Genomic DNA, 14,870 nt, shown 5'->3' with positions numbered 1-14,870 from the left:
CTTAAATATCTAAAAGTATTCAGGCTGGCGGAGCAACCTTTCCGCAACTCCTTTTACAAATATTTGAAAGAAACTGAACAAAATCATCCAGAAAGGAGAGAAGGGCATCCCGATTGCCTCCTCCAAAGAAGGCCGGGAGCAAGAAGAGATCTCCTGAAGTGCTTCAGGTTATGACTGACCTCGTTCACTCAGCCTCCAAGTCATGGCGCTTAAGAATCTTCCCACGACAATTACACGGACAAACAGGGACATGACAGATTTCGGGGTAATATTTATCCACGTGATAAAATGTTGTTTGCCCGTGTTTCCAAAATTCCATTACGTGCACCACAGCTGTTATATGACAGTACCTTGTTACCTCAGCGTTCCTTGTTAGTATTCATGAGAGACTGTTAGGAAAGGTAATTTGCTACTATTCAATTAATTACCAGAGAAAAATATTTGAATGGATGTTTTCTAGAATAAATAATTAAGAACTTGGGGGTAGAAACAAATGAAAGCAACAGCCTTTTCAGTTAGTGGACGGTATAATCAATAAAAGAAAAATTAAACATAAAATAGAAAAGGATAAATAAAAAAATAATGACTTTTTCCCCTCGTGTGTGTGTGTGTGTGTGTGTGTGCGTGTGTGAGGGAGAGAGAAAGAGAGAAAGAAACAACAGGTGGCCGGAACGGATGCTGGTTACAATTCCAATGTTACGAAGCACATGCACGATAAATTACAGTGGAAGTGGGGCTGCAAACGACATTCGCATCCACCCAGCAGTGATTCCCTTCCTCTAACTGCCATATTTCGACTGTAACATTGACTACTTACTGAAAAAGTGTAAAGAAACGAAGTCATCGCCATTGCAAGTTTTTTCTTTACCAATTAAACATCAACTGCTTTACCATGTAGCTCCCGCATTAATCAGTGGGGCATCAACTTCTCCATCAGCAACGTACAGTAAAAATTTTTCAAGTCAAAAAATAACGACCACAGTACTCTTAAGACAGTAAATTAATAGGCAGGTTCATGGAACCAGAGCTTTTCCCATTGTTAAACAATGTTTTAAGTGAAAAAAAAAACAGGTACCAAAGCCAAAGTACGTCCGTGAAAAATGTCGAGAGTCCAAAAAACAAATCATGATACAAACAGGATTCCGACCACAATAGTTTCCAATGGTTAACAGCTGCTTCGAAAGTTGAAGGCTACATTCAGAACCACAAGAATATAAAGGACCTAATTTGCCTAAATCTTTCCTTTAGCTGTACACGATAGCAAGACTAATATTCACTCACCGTGCAGAGGATAAGTTGACCACTAGGGATAATAATAATATAATAATAATAATAATAATAATAATAATAATAATAATAATAGTGCAGCCAGCTTCAATCACTTTTGCATGTGCTAGCAACTGGCCAATTGATTTATGAAAATCACACACATAAAAACCTGACACCCAACCGATCCCAAATTCCGCAACTTTTCATAGCCCACAACTACACAATGGACCAACTTCAGATTTACCGCTTCTCAATAAATCGTAAGGAGATAAAAAAAAAGTTTCCTAATTATCAGTATGATTTTGGAAATTTAGAACCGACGGGAATCTTCAAGAATATTCGTAAAACAAGAAGCCAAATACCTTCAATTTAAGCACCAACAATTACCCGTAAAATACTGTATACCCGATTCACCACCACATTCCTCTCTTGAGCTGACACTAAATATCTGCAGTCGATATCATTACCACTAATCAAGACTGGCAAGACCACATGTTCAGTATCCACCACTGTAGCTATATAAGTACTACTGGCTTTGCCCCTACCCTTCTAACGGCTGCATTCAGTTTAATATCTACTCATTAATACAGACTTTCCCCATCCATTTCTGACAGGCAGCATCTTCTATCTACAAGCATTAATGTTTAGGCAGATCGAAAAGAAAGGGGAACTACCCTGCAAAATACTCAAGTACGGCAATTTAATTAAATACAGAGTGACGGAGCATCCCCTAGTCTCTTGCGTAACATCAGAAGGTAAAATGATTTCAAAAGGCAGTTCCCAGAAACTACACCCCTTTTGATTCCGAGCTTCCACACCCAGATATTACAAGAGCATTCAGGAACTCCCAGAATCCTGGAGATTTTATCAGGCCGATCATTTAGCTCCGTGTCGGGCTCTTTCGTCATTTTAGAGGATTAAACCTAAAACTGAATTAATGGTCTTTGTAGCTGTAAGATATTTTATAAAATAATACAAATCTTATCTTACCTAACATCGTATTCCAAAACATACGGCACCGTACTGGAAATCAAGCATACATTCAAATTACTCAAAATGCAACTAAATACACCTTTCCTTAACCAGTTTATTCGGCCACTTCTACTTATATGAATCTATATGTATACATTCTCTCTCTCTCTACACACACACACACACACACACACACACACATATACATACACACACATACACACATATATATATATATATATATATATATATATATATATATATATATATATATATATATATATATATATATATATATATATAATACATACAACTGTAGTACTCTTAATTGCTGTGTGGCAGAGTAACATTACACAACTGCAGAGCAAAAGTGGCGATTCAGAAATAACAAACCAATCTACACGTAATAAATTTCACATAAAAATTAACTTCTTTATTTGATATCATCACTTTATCGTGATCTTAAATGGAAAAGTAAAGTCCGCAGTAGTATGTATGTAGTATATTGCTATATACAGGCAGCTTTAGCCAACTTGATCATAGTTGGCCTCTTCAGCCTGAAGTTGGCGAAAGCTTCCTGTATATAGCAATATATTACATACACATACTACTGCGGTCTTTACTTTTCCAATCAATTTTATTATAGAAAATGGAAGGGGAGGAAAGGGATGGCAGTTCAGGTGAGGTCGACTAAACTGTTATTTTGCTGCTACCCGTCTTATCTTATCAAAAGGTCCCGATGAACAAACACTTGCATATGAGCTCACACCACAACCAATCTTTGTGCCAATTGAGTTACACTGAAGCTATCATTTTAAACGGTGACTAATTAAACGCATAACCGTTAGCACATTATCTTTCATACATACACATGTATATACATATGTATGTATGTATGTATATATATATATATATATATATATATATATATATATATATATATATATATACATATATATGTAATGGACCACTATGGTTCTTAAATATACATGCTTCTGGTAAATGAGACCAGTAGATTCTAGATTTCAATTCTCACACATAGAGGACTGAATATCTACCATCAGGTATCTATGAATCTTTTCAAATGTACCTCGCAAGAAAATTACGTAGTAGTTGCCATACGCATTCATTATACGGACATTTGATGACAAGTTAATTTTCGTTATTTACATTATTGCAGACGATGAATGCTTAACGAATTAAGAAAGTATGCTCGAAAACACATACCCATTCCATCACGCGCGTCTGACAGGCTGCACGACTTACCTGAAAATAAACAAAGAGGAACGCTGTATAGTTTTCAGACAACTGTTCATCTTATTAAATCACATGTTTAGAGTTTCTTACTACCGAGATTAGAAACATGATCAGGCATATCATCAAAGTATGTGATTCACACTCACGCGCGCGAGCGCGCGTGTATAATAAATAAATAAATAAATTTATATAATGTATATATATTATATATAATAATAATGTTACAGTGACGAGAAATACATACAGCAGGAAAATTTACTGTAAAAAATCAGATACAGAAACCATTTCCAAGGTAAAACAGGCGAATAACACTTCTTTCAACGAACATTACTACAAGATACTTTATCACAATTCATTACACCACCTACAAGCAAGAGGGAAGGAGAGAGAGAAAAGAGAATATGACCTCGTCGAGGTCCTCCTGTTTGTTATTTTTTGTCTCCAAGCCAAATTCGACCTACAAAAGCCTGTTAACAACTAAGTATTTGATCCACTGCTCAAGTCCACAGACTTACATTTAATTTTTAAAGAAACGTGCCTAATGTTGCGTTCATACTCTTTCGGGGATCGAACACGGGTTCCTTGAACTGAGCCATTAGCACGAGCAATGTACAGAGAGGGAGAGAGAATTGTTTTCTATGCAAAAGAGATAGAAGTATAGGTAAAAAACTCAGCCGAGAAGAAGTCGGGAATACTTGGAAAACAAGTCACATCCCAGGCGTGAGAACCTGGCGAGGGAGGAGCCACTCGTAGTCATGAAGGGGCGAGGTTTTTGTGGTATGCACCTTAGGAGTCAGCAGCCACTTTCAGCTTCCACTACAAAAAAGAAAACCCGTTCATTGCGTTGGAGAAATGGGGACTCAGCTCATAATAAAAAGATACACACACACAAGAGAGAGAGAGAGAGAGAGAGAGAGAGAGAGAGAGAGAGAGAGAGAGAGAGAGAGAGGGGCTTCTCTCAAATGTTGAACGAAGGGGTATAGCCGTCTTTCCTCCATACCCCATCCCATTCCGGTCTTGTCTCTCTTCTCCTTCCCCCCAACCTGTCACTTTCTCCTTTATGTAAAGCGGCCCAGACATAGGCTACACTGGCCTGCGGCAATCCCCGATTTCAGGCAATTTTTGTCCCAGAAGAGTTAAACAATGGCGCTGATATACGAAGGTAGGCGAGTCGCTCCAGGCACTGTTGCGTCCCCGAAGAAACCGGCGCGGCCGGGTCTGTTCCGTATGCAACACAAGTAACGGTTGAAAGCGAACGACGAAGTCTCCCCAAAACATGACATTCTCAAAGAAGAACAAGAAGAAGAAGAAGAGGAGGAGGGGGAGGAGGAGGAGGGAAGTACCGCCCCCGCAGATTATGCACTGAACAGAAGGGCATTGCTCGAACGCTGGATGGATCCGCAGTCATCTGCTACTCTGGGTTGCCTCAAACGAGAAACGGCCGCTAAATAAAGGAAAATCTGGAGAAAAATTCGTCCATTCATACGAACTCGATTCATCATGAGAATGAGGTAATACACCCTACAGGTAAATGGGCCTCGAACTAAATATTCATTTATGAATGTATACGCGCTTCATGTGCCTTTTACCTTCTGGGAGTGATGTGTGTGTGTTTAATGGGCACTATCAAATAAAAGTCTTATCTTCCCCTCTTCCCTTACTCTGCTGCAAGCAACATAGTCTATTAATCACCCGAGAGAGAGAGAGAGAGAGAGAGAGAGAGAGAGAGAGAGAGAGAGAGAGAGAGAAATACCTGTAGAATTGTTCCTAGTCTCCCAGAGTGGATCACCAAATCAAGGAGCTCTGCTATATGAATTCGGACATTATACGTAATAGTTATTGAGAGGTGCAATGTAAGATCTGACTTTAGTAACGGATACGAGGTTTAAGATCGGGTTAGCAATGCGCACTGAATTTGGGTGGCAGATATAACCAACAGTACCGCACCTAAGCTTTTCCTGCAGGATAACTAAAAATTTTTCTAACATTAAAAAATATGCGATGTGGTTCACAGACGACGGCTGAAATGCTAAAATACAGAGCATTTAATACGTTAGAGGTCTGGGTGCGAATTATAAAAGCATAGGCAATTTCAGCTGGATTATTATAAAGTGTGGGATGGCGTAAAGCGCACCTACCATCAGTTCGTGGTTTGCATGCAGTGGAATTGAGAGGTATGCTTTTCCGGTTGTAATGGGTGGTCGTGGAAATTTGGAAACAAACCTTCTTTCATTCCGTACATGAACTACCATTTTACTGAGGCCGCCCCTAGACTGGATGCTACTTAATTACATCACTTTCAGACTTCAACGTCAAAGGTCTTCCAATAGTTCTAGCTACTTTGTGAAATTACATATACTATCGGGTTGTCCTACTTCCATATAGTTATTGGGATGGGAAGCCTGTACTGCATGGAATCGCTATCTTCATGAAAATGTTCCCAGCACCCATATCAAATGCTTACATTTCTTGACGATTTCGTTCGCATGAGATGATCAACTTAGGCCATCGTTGATGGTGACTAGAAAGTGGACTTTGATTGCTTGACCAGCAAACTACTTAAATCTCCCCTGGAAAACACCGGTTAGTTGGAAAGTGACCGTTATCTACCGGATGTTCCCCATATCCACATAACATCATCAAATCTATTAATATGGTGGAATGACAGTCATACAGTCGGTACGACTCCGGCAATAGCCTTTCGGTTCTTTTGAAGTAATGGAGAGTTTTGATATTTTCGAGGTCATTTATTATGGGAGATACACGACTCAATTTAAATAAAGTTTTCAAGAAAGCTACGAGGAAGTGGCAAGGTCTTCTTATAGTCGATTCTGAGGGCTGATTTCTTCAATCGATCAACTCTTTGGTCAACTTCAACTATTTTTTGAGCTTGGGCTGTTACTGCTTAGGTCAGAGTGAAGTTGGATAGCCTAAAGACAAATTTTTATTATTTCTAACATTCGCTGCCATCATTTTTTTCAGATTTCGTGTACTTCAGTGTTATCTCTTTTTTTTTTTTACACAAAGACCTTTTAAAGCTTTTATCAGTTCGCCTACCTGAAGATTTTTTCTCGTCAAAATTTTCTAAATATTTATTTTTTTTTTTAATTTGAAAAAGTGTATGATCGTCTCATCTTTCTAATCTACCGACGTTCATGGCCATAGATATACCTGGATTTAAAACAGTTTTCCTTGAGAATGGTGAATGTATAACAACAATGTGTGTTGTTACATTAATTAAGAAATGGTCAGAGAGCGTTGAATAACCTCTGGGAAAATTCGAATGCATTTGCTGTTACATCTATATAAATTTGAATTATAACGGAGAGAGAGAGAGAGAGAGAGAGAGAGAGAGAGAGAGAGAGAGAGAGAGAGAGAGAGAGAGAGAGAGTACAAAAGCAAGTACCTGCGACGAACAGATCAAGGCCCTGGAGTTATCGGCTGATATTAAACGCTGCACTAGACACCATGATTTATATACCCCTCTTGGAGAACGTGAAATCCAACAAGATAACACCGTGACATCCGAAAGGTCTTTTGCACAGTTGAATATCAAATCGCCATAGGTCACAGCTCCTATTCCAAGCGTTCACACACCAAATGCCAGAGCAATGATCAGCCTTTCCTAGCAGGCACCACCAGTTTTATACTTACACATTGTAAAGTAACTACTACTTTTGGTAACCTTCAATAATTGTGAACAAGAATAAAACGCTTAGGAAATCTCCATCTATCTTCCAGCAAAACAAATTCGAAGTTGAATACCCTCAAGTATCTGTACAATATGGTCATGACAACGGCAAAGCTGTGAATAGTTGTCATCATAACTCCCAATATATATGGGGGGGGGGTTACAAACTACTTAACTGGTAGCAACACACATGGAAATGTTCACAAACTTGCCTTGGCTGATGAGCAACTGAGGAGGCTCTATGTTAAATCTAGTCTTTGTCCCAAAACAAATAAGCAAAATTTTCCGTTATGCTAAATGTCATTAAGTAACTATCTAAATGGTAACACGTTCCGCAAATGAACACATTAAAAAATTTTACACATCCGACAGCCATTTTCTTTTATATTTCCATATAAGTAACTTCCATTTTAAAAACTGGAATGGCAATGTTAAAAATGATAAAGCTTAATTCTCCAAAGGTGCTGCAGTGAAATAAAGTCTAAAGAATGATAAACTGGTTCATCAGAGATCTTGGTACTTACTTCAAACAATTAATTCAGAGAATGAAATATTAACCCGAGAGAGAGAGAGAGAGAGAGAGAGAGAGAGAGATGGACGACGTCACACTTGACCCATCTAGGCAAAATTGCTCATTCTCTGTCCAACACTAGTTTCTACAAAACATAAATAAGCGTTACCATCAACCATATATTATTCAAGAGCTAGGGCCAAGGCAATAAAACTTGTTCAATCTTTATTTCCAATCACTTCATCGAAAAAACCAGCCAAAAGAAATGTCCACTGAACAAATGGATATTGCGACGGTATTCCCAAAGCAATACATGATGTCCCCCTCCGACCTCTACCCGACCATTCTTAGAGCATTCCGATTCATGAAATGTTGAAGTCGTCAGGCTCTTGTAAGGGTAGATAGCTGTTCGTAAGATGTTTTGTGAGACAAACACAGCTATTTTTAGTATGAAGGTTCTGGTAAAATTCACTAACCTTGGTACCATCTACACGGGTTTCTTGAGTGAAGTACGGTAGGATATTGAAGTCTTAACTCCATTGTAGTTGAAGTTAAGGTTACGGTGCGGGCACAATTTACGGAATTTTGTGCCAAAATTTCACCTCTGGCAGAGACTTTTAAGCGTACAATAAATGACGGACAGACAGACGGACAATGTTTCGTGTACATTTATGCAGGACAAGTCTACCCTTCTACGAAGCTCGACTACTAATATCCTTCGGAAAGTTTAGTTATAATGACAAGACAGGATTGACAGACATACTGAAGGACAGCGACGGACGGACGGAAGAAAAAACATATTCCTCCTATTTGCCGGATGGGGGACTTAATAAAAACAAAAAAATCCTCCAATACCGTACAACCCCACCTTTGCCTAACAAATGAGCTTGTCTATGGATTCCTTCCGTCAAAACACAAACGAAAGGCCACAATAAGACAAGTTCATTACACGATGTGCCGGAGACACGAAGACCAATAATAACAGGATAACCAGCGAGCGACAAAAAGGTTGCGTGTTCCTCGTCTTCGGCGGACACAAGGGAAATATATGAAAATGCCCAACATGTCACACCAATGGATGACAATGGCGACCCTGGTGATGAGGGTGGTGATTGTCGGGGGACGGACTGCTAAGGATGTAATGAAGGGGTGAAGTTGCGGAGGTTAAGAGGTGGAGGGGAAGAGGGGGGGAGGAGGAGAGGAGGCAGGGAAGAGGGGAGGATGGAGAGATCCTTTGGGCGTGATCAATAGACCACTGACCACTATCCCCTTCCCCTCAACATAACCAGCCTCACTCGGACTCCTCAGCCTCCTATATATAACTCTCTCTCTCTCTCTCTCTCTCTCTCTCTCATATGATTGCAAGAAAATCTAATTCTGAAAGGTATTCTTTCGGATGTAGTAAAGAGGTACAACAAAAATGTCAATTTGCTAAATTATTTGGCCATTTTTCAGAGAGAGAGAGAGAGAGAGAGAGAGAGAGAGAGAGAGAGAGAGAGAGAGAGAGAGAGAGAGAGAGATCAACAAGCAAATAACCACTATCGAAGAAAATCACATTCTCCAATTGTATCTCACGAAATGTGCTACAGACACCACACAACATGGACATCTCATTAACTTAGAAGAAATGGAAATCTTTTTTCCAGTACAGAAGCTCACTAGTATCTGAGAAAAACTAAGTTTATATGACAAACGTTATATTCCATGAGGTATATATATTCGAAGATTGTCACCCATAAAAATATTTCTTCATAGTCAAGTTTATTTTACCCTAAAAATTCTTGTTAACAGCCGGGTCTGCTCTCCGTAGCGACATTTCTAAAGTAAGGCAATCAATTACTAAGAATAAAGTAATATTGCGAACTCCTCTAACCTATGCCAAAACCAGGAAACCAAACTCGAGTTCATGACGGTGTGATACCGTTTATTTTTCAGCGCTCCAATGAGTCCAGGGCCGCCAATAGACGTCGTTCGACTCTTAGAAATAGTACAAATCATCTTTATCAGGATTGTTAACGTTCTTGTAATGATTTTCATCGCCACACCTTCCGGCAAAATTGCGCTCTACACCGTATGTTACGTTAAGCTGTTCTTGGGTCAGCGAGGAGTCCTACTTGTACGATCATCAACGAAGGTTAAAAGGTTAAAAAGAATTCGAACAGACATCCCTTGTGATATAGCTACCCTGACTCAAGCACCTGGAATATCTATCTATATGAAATCACATTTAAAAATATAAACAGCATGCAGCGTCTATACTCATCAAGTGAGGGATTTTCTGTTAGGGGCTGATGGGATGGGCAACCTTATGCCATTTTCTAGCCCAGACCTGACCAACCGAAAACAAAGGAACACAAAGACACCAGCAAAGAGAAGACAGACAGAAAAATTCACTGCCACCAAAAGAGATGAGGGACAAAGGAACAAAGGGTGAGCAACAGACGAGGTAAAGGGGTGGGGGAAGGGGTGGGGGGAAGATTTACAAATGAAAATACTAACACGTGATGGGACTGAGGGATTACAGATTGCCTGGACCGCTCAGTACGCTATGATATCAGAGTTAGGATTATTCACCAAGAGCTGAGCCCTCTGACCGCTTCCTACAATATGAAGATATATCGAATATATATATATATATATATATATATATATATATATATATATATATATATATATATATATATATATATATATATATATATATATATATATATTAACGATGTGGGTACTAAGCACTCTCGTATTCAACACAAGCGCTCATGCAAGTTAAGTTAAAGCACTCATAAAAGATTTGTGCATTATTATTATTTATTATAAATGCGTAGCTTTTTATATCCTAATCACAAATATCAAGCCACGGACACCGTTTAATATCGAATTTACTACACCTTGAGAGTAAGTTACACAAAATCGGAATTATAACTGATAAGTGTTGTGCCCAAGCAAAGCTTCGAACCTGGGCCTTTAGTTTGCAAACAACGAGAAGCAGTCAACTTTTGACCACTCAGTTATATTCACATTGGCACTAAACTCACTAATTTAGCAAAAACAACACAACACTTACTGTTACACTCAATTCTTGAGTATAATACAGTACTATCAAGAACAAATTGTACATCTGTATAATAAAACTGAGCCATCTGCATAAGGCAACATACCTTTTCAAAAAAATCTGAATGACAAGACAAGTGTGACAAACACACTAGCAGAACCAAGAAAACTTTCAATATATAAAGTATTAAAATTAAAATGCAAGACTTCCACCATTTTCACAAACAAAATATGCAGAACGTAAAGCAAACAGAACATATCCCACGAGGAATGATCATGAATAAAACATTCAATCATGAATGAATCATTCAAAAAGGTGAAACGCTGCTACAAAAACGACCGAGGGAGGAAAAGCAAAACTGGAATTCTCACACACACACACACACACACGTAAAGCTTCTCTCACAAACTGTCACTAGAGACAAGGAGACAGTTCATTCATAAAACTTGCAATTCCATTTTCCTTCACTACAAGCACAAATACACGCGTGGAGTAAGACAAACATATGAATAAATAATCATTCATGACTGGGAAAACGTCATCCTCTTAAAACATCCGACAATTAAAAGATATTGGTATATTCATTACAGAAATTCCTCTCTTGACACACACACACACACACAGAGAGAGAGAGAGAGAGAGAGAGAGAGAGAGAGAGAGAGAGAGAGAGAGAGATGGTTGGGTAACTAAGAGGGTGGAGTCGATTCCAAGAGGGGAGGAACAATGATTGAGGGGAAAAGTGAGAAAGGGAGCATGAGGGGAGACACGTGGCATGGAAATGAACTTTGTACATTGATTAATCGAGAAAATTTAGCATGGCTTCGGGTTTACGCAATACATGGCCACTCATAAACCGGTACGAACACAAGTCCACTGAAAAAGATTTCAGAGATAAAGATAACACTTGCTGATGTACAGTAACTATAAATACATATACAGTATACACATCATATAAATATATACATTTGTGTGTGCATATAAATTTCTGACTCACGCCAAGATCGGACCCAAGTCTTTCAATGTGGCCTGGTTGGCAGCGGTCTCGTCTCTCAATTGAAAGACCTGGGTTCGATCCTGATGTGAGTCGGAAATTTATTTCTGTTCCACAAGTGATTGTGTGTTGATTATTTATATCTGTGTGTGTGTGTGTATACACACACAAACCGGGATCCCTAAAAAGGGGCGTCTTGGCATGGAAAAAGACAACTTATAATAACTGGCGATAATTTTCAAGATCCTTCGCATATAACGGAAAGTCCATAATATAACGCACCTTTAATGTATCAACAAAACTTGCATCAGCATTTTATGAGATGAAAACATCAATCATTGGACCAGAAAAGTAAAACTGGGTTGTGAACATCCGTAGATTTATGACTTACTTTTTTTGTCGGTCGTTTACTCGAGATTTGCTATTTATCGAGTATTTTATGGTGACATTTACATAGCCCCTGCTTTCTTCTTTGGTCTGCCAGAAGAGGTTACGTGACAAGTTAAGTATAATAATCCAATGCGGCCCCAATTTCCCCATAAAAGTTTGCTTTACTTCTGGGTAGGACTCGTTACCTTTGGGTCTAGAACTTTCGTGAGTACATAGACGCATATCTTAATCGGGAACCTGCATGTTTTTCCTCTACATATTTCATAAATGGAAAAGCTACAGTTTAGACCACGTAAGTGGAAGTCGTCCAGAACCAACCCAGAAATTACAAGGGCCGAGACGTGAATGGGCTAGAGCAACAAGGGTAAAGACCACAAGGGAAGAGAGAGAGAGAGAGAGAGAGAGAGAGAGAGAGAGAGAGAGAGAGAATGGGGGAGGGTGTTAAGTCTTCCTCTCACAGCTGCTGCTGCTGGTCGCTCTGCTCCTAACCGTCCTGTCTCTCTCTCTCTCTCCTCCCCCTCCCCCCCATTCCTGCCCGCCTGCCTCCCTCCCAAACGCCAATAGAGAATTATTCTTTCGAAACGCACAAGACTCGACAACCCCAACAACGCTTGGCTTTCCCTTTTCCCCTCTGCTCCGTCTCATGAATGACACGGACGCCGTAAACAACAGCCAATTACTTGCGAGAAGCGGAGATAAGTGTACGCACGTTACAAGCGCGTGATATCAGGAGATTTTTGCATGAAGAGAAAATTGATATGCAGAACTGGTACACAGGTAAATTTGAAATACATACATAACATATATATAGTCTTGATATTAACCTGTATGACGTTTTCAAATGTTATATTTCAGAATATTTTACACATGGAATTTGTAAATATGCTGATGCTAAAATGATGAAAGTTGAAATATATAACATTTTTGACATGACTAACATCAGGTATTAAACCAAATCTACATAAGTGAACAAGTGGTACCTCTTTTCAATAAAACTATTTTAACACACCTGCATATTTATCATCATCATAACACAAATTCAAAATTGTACCAAGTATCTATCTCACTATAAACCACAAAATAAACGTAAGTAGGACAGCTTCCATAATCACCTACAGCATTTAGGATTCCAATAACATGATCATTGACTGTACAATTAACGTGTCAAACTGAGTGCTTTATAACCCCCTATAACCATAGACCTCAACACGAAGGGAATTCTTTCAACCTTGACTGACCTGACAGTCATTCCGCGGACTGAATCAATGAGGAGTCAACACGCACTGGTAGCAGTACTTGTTGTTAACCAGAATGAGTCTGTTAACAAATAATAGGAGCAGTTGAGCAAAACTATTTGTAGTAAGTTAATAAAATGAATCAATACTATTAACGCCAAAAGAAAACAGATTGAATTAACCGAAAGAATGTGCAACCAGACGTATTGGTCAACAGATTAAACAAACATCCAATTGCAATAGGTAAACAGAATGAATATATAATAAAAACAAGTATTCAAGGCTGGTAAAAATAGCCATGTTATCGACATAGTAGTAGTAGTAGTAGTAGTACAACTACTAGTAGTAGCAGTAGTACTACTACTGGTAGTAGTAGTAGTACTAGGTAAAGACTAAATGAAAAGTATTTAATAACAGTGAAAGTAGTGTAGGCTACTGAGGGGTACACATACATGCTGATACCGTCGCAGTGAGTAAAAACCCTAACCAATAGTATTAACAAATAACAGAAACAGTAACAGCATGCTTCCATTACCACCACCATTACAGAGGCGCAAACATCACCACGGGTTGAAGAACTCCCATTTCCCCAGACCTTTGAAACATAACGCAGACTTGACGAAGCACAGCAACAGCACGAGTAAAAAGGTCACCACAATGTACATTATTAAAACAGGACTGCCTCCAATTGAGTTGTGCGTATATACCCTTTAGAACGCTCTTTCTCTTTCTTTCTCTCTATCTCTCTCCGTGGGTTAGTCAAGGTAGCGTTTTATCTCCAACAATGGGCACCTTCAGGAGTGTGAGTCCGGTTTTTTGAGAGAAAAGTTAAGTATATATACCTTGGTTTAACCAGACCACTGAGCTGACTAACAGCTCTCCTTGAGAGAGAGAGAGAGAGAGAGAGAGAGAGAGAGAGAGAGAGAGAGAGAGAGAGAAATCTTGCAACACCCGGTATATTTAACATTTCAAAATCCAAAATGCATCTCAATCTTAATTACGCTTGTTTAGTCCATTGCAGTTTCGCTTGCGTCCATTTCTTGTCATTCCATATTTTAATATTCTTATTACTTCAAAACCAATTTCTAGGATCTCCAGTAACTCTCCATTACCTTAAGCAAATGCTCCCCCCTCTCCCCCCAACAATACAACAAATTCTCTTCTACGCTGCAAAATATTACTCACATTCGGTCGCCACCAACGAAGTCAGGAAGAAACAACGCTCAAAATGGATACATACCTGGGGAGTAAAGAAATTGAACCTATTAGTCATGGGTTAGAAAAAAATAAAAATAAAAACACTTGAGTTATAGTTAAAACTACTTAACATCAGTATACAGCCATTACAGGATGTTCATTGCCTCTGACTTTAATTCACTGACCAAGTTTCTCAGTGATACAGGAATATCAATTCAGACCCAAAATTTAACAAAATATACGCGAAGAACCATCATTAATCATAAACTCGAAAATACAATCACTATAACGATATCTGTCCCATT

The 14,870-nt window shown here is 38.9% G+C and overlaps 1 protein-coding gene across 7 annotated transcripts in view; it reads right to left on the bottom strand.

Annotated features, from left to right (window-relative positions):
- Positions 1-14,870, bottom strand: part of LOC136844881 (neurogenic protein mastermind-like) — a 97,951-nt gene that overhangs the window by 46,898 nt on the left and 36,183 nt on the right. The window contains exons 1-2 of one of the 7 annotated variants that reach the window (XM_067114166.1): positions 14,554-14,609; positions 3,469-3,507 (exon numbers count right to left, since the gene is read on the bottom strand). The exons of 5 other annotated variants lie outside the window; for them this stretch is intronic. The gene's annotated coding sequence lies outside the window, so the exon portion shown is untranslated. Of the gene's footprint in view, positions 1-3,468; positions 3,508-14,553; positions 14,610-14,870 lie in introns of those variants that run through there. One more of the 7 variants, XM_067114165.1, reaches the window with a different exon arrangement.

This window comes from Macrobrachium rosenbergii, chromosome 13 (assembly GCF_040412425.1).
Source record: "Macrobrachium rosenbergii isolate ZJJX-2024 chromosome 13, ASM4041242v1, whole genome shotgun sequence".
NCBI lineage: Eukaryota > Metazoa > Arthropoda > Malacostraca > Decapoda > Palaemonidae > Macrobrachium > Macrobrachium rosenbergii.
Note: the sequence above shows the minus strand (reverse complement) of the source record. Positions and strands in the feature narration are given on the sequence as shown.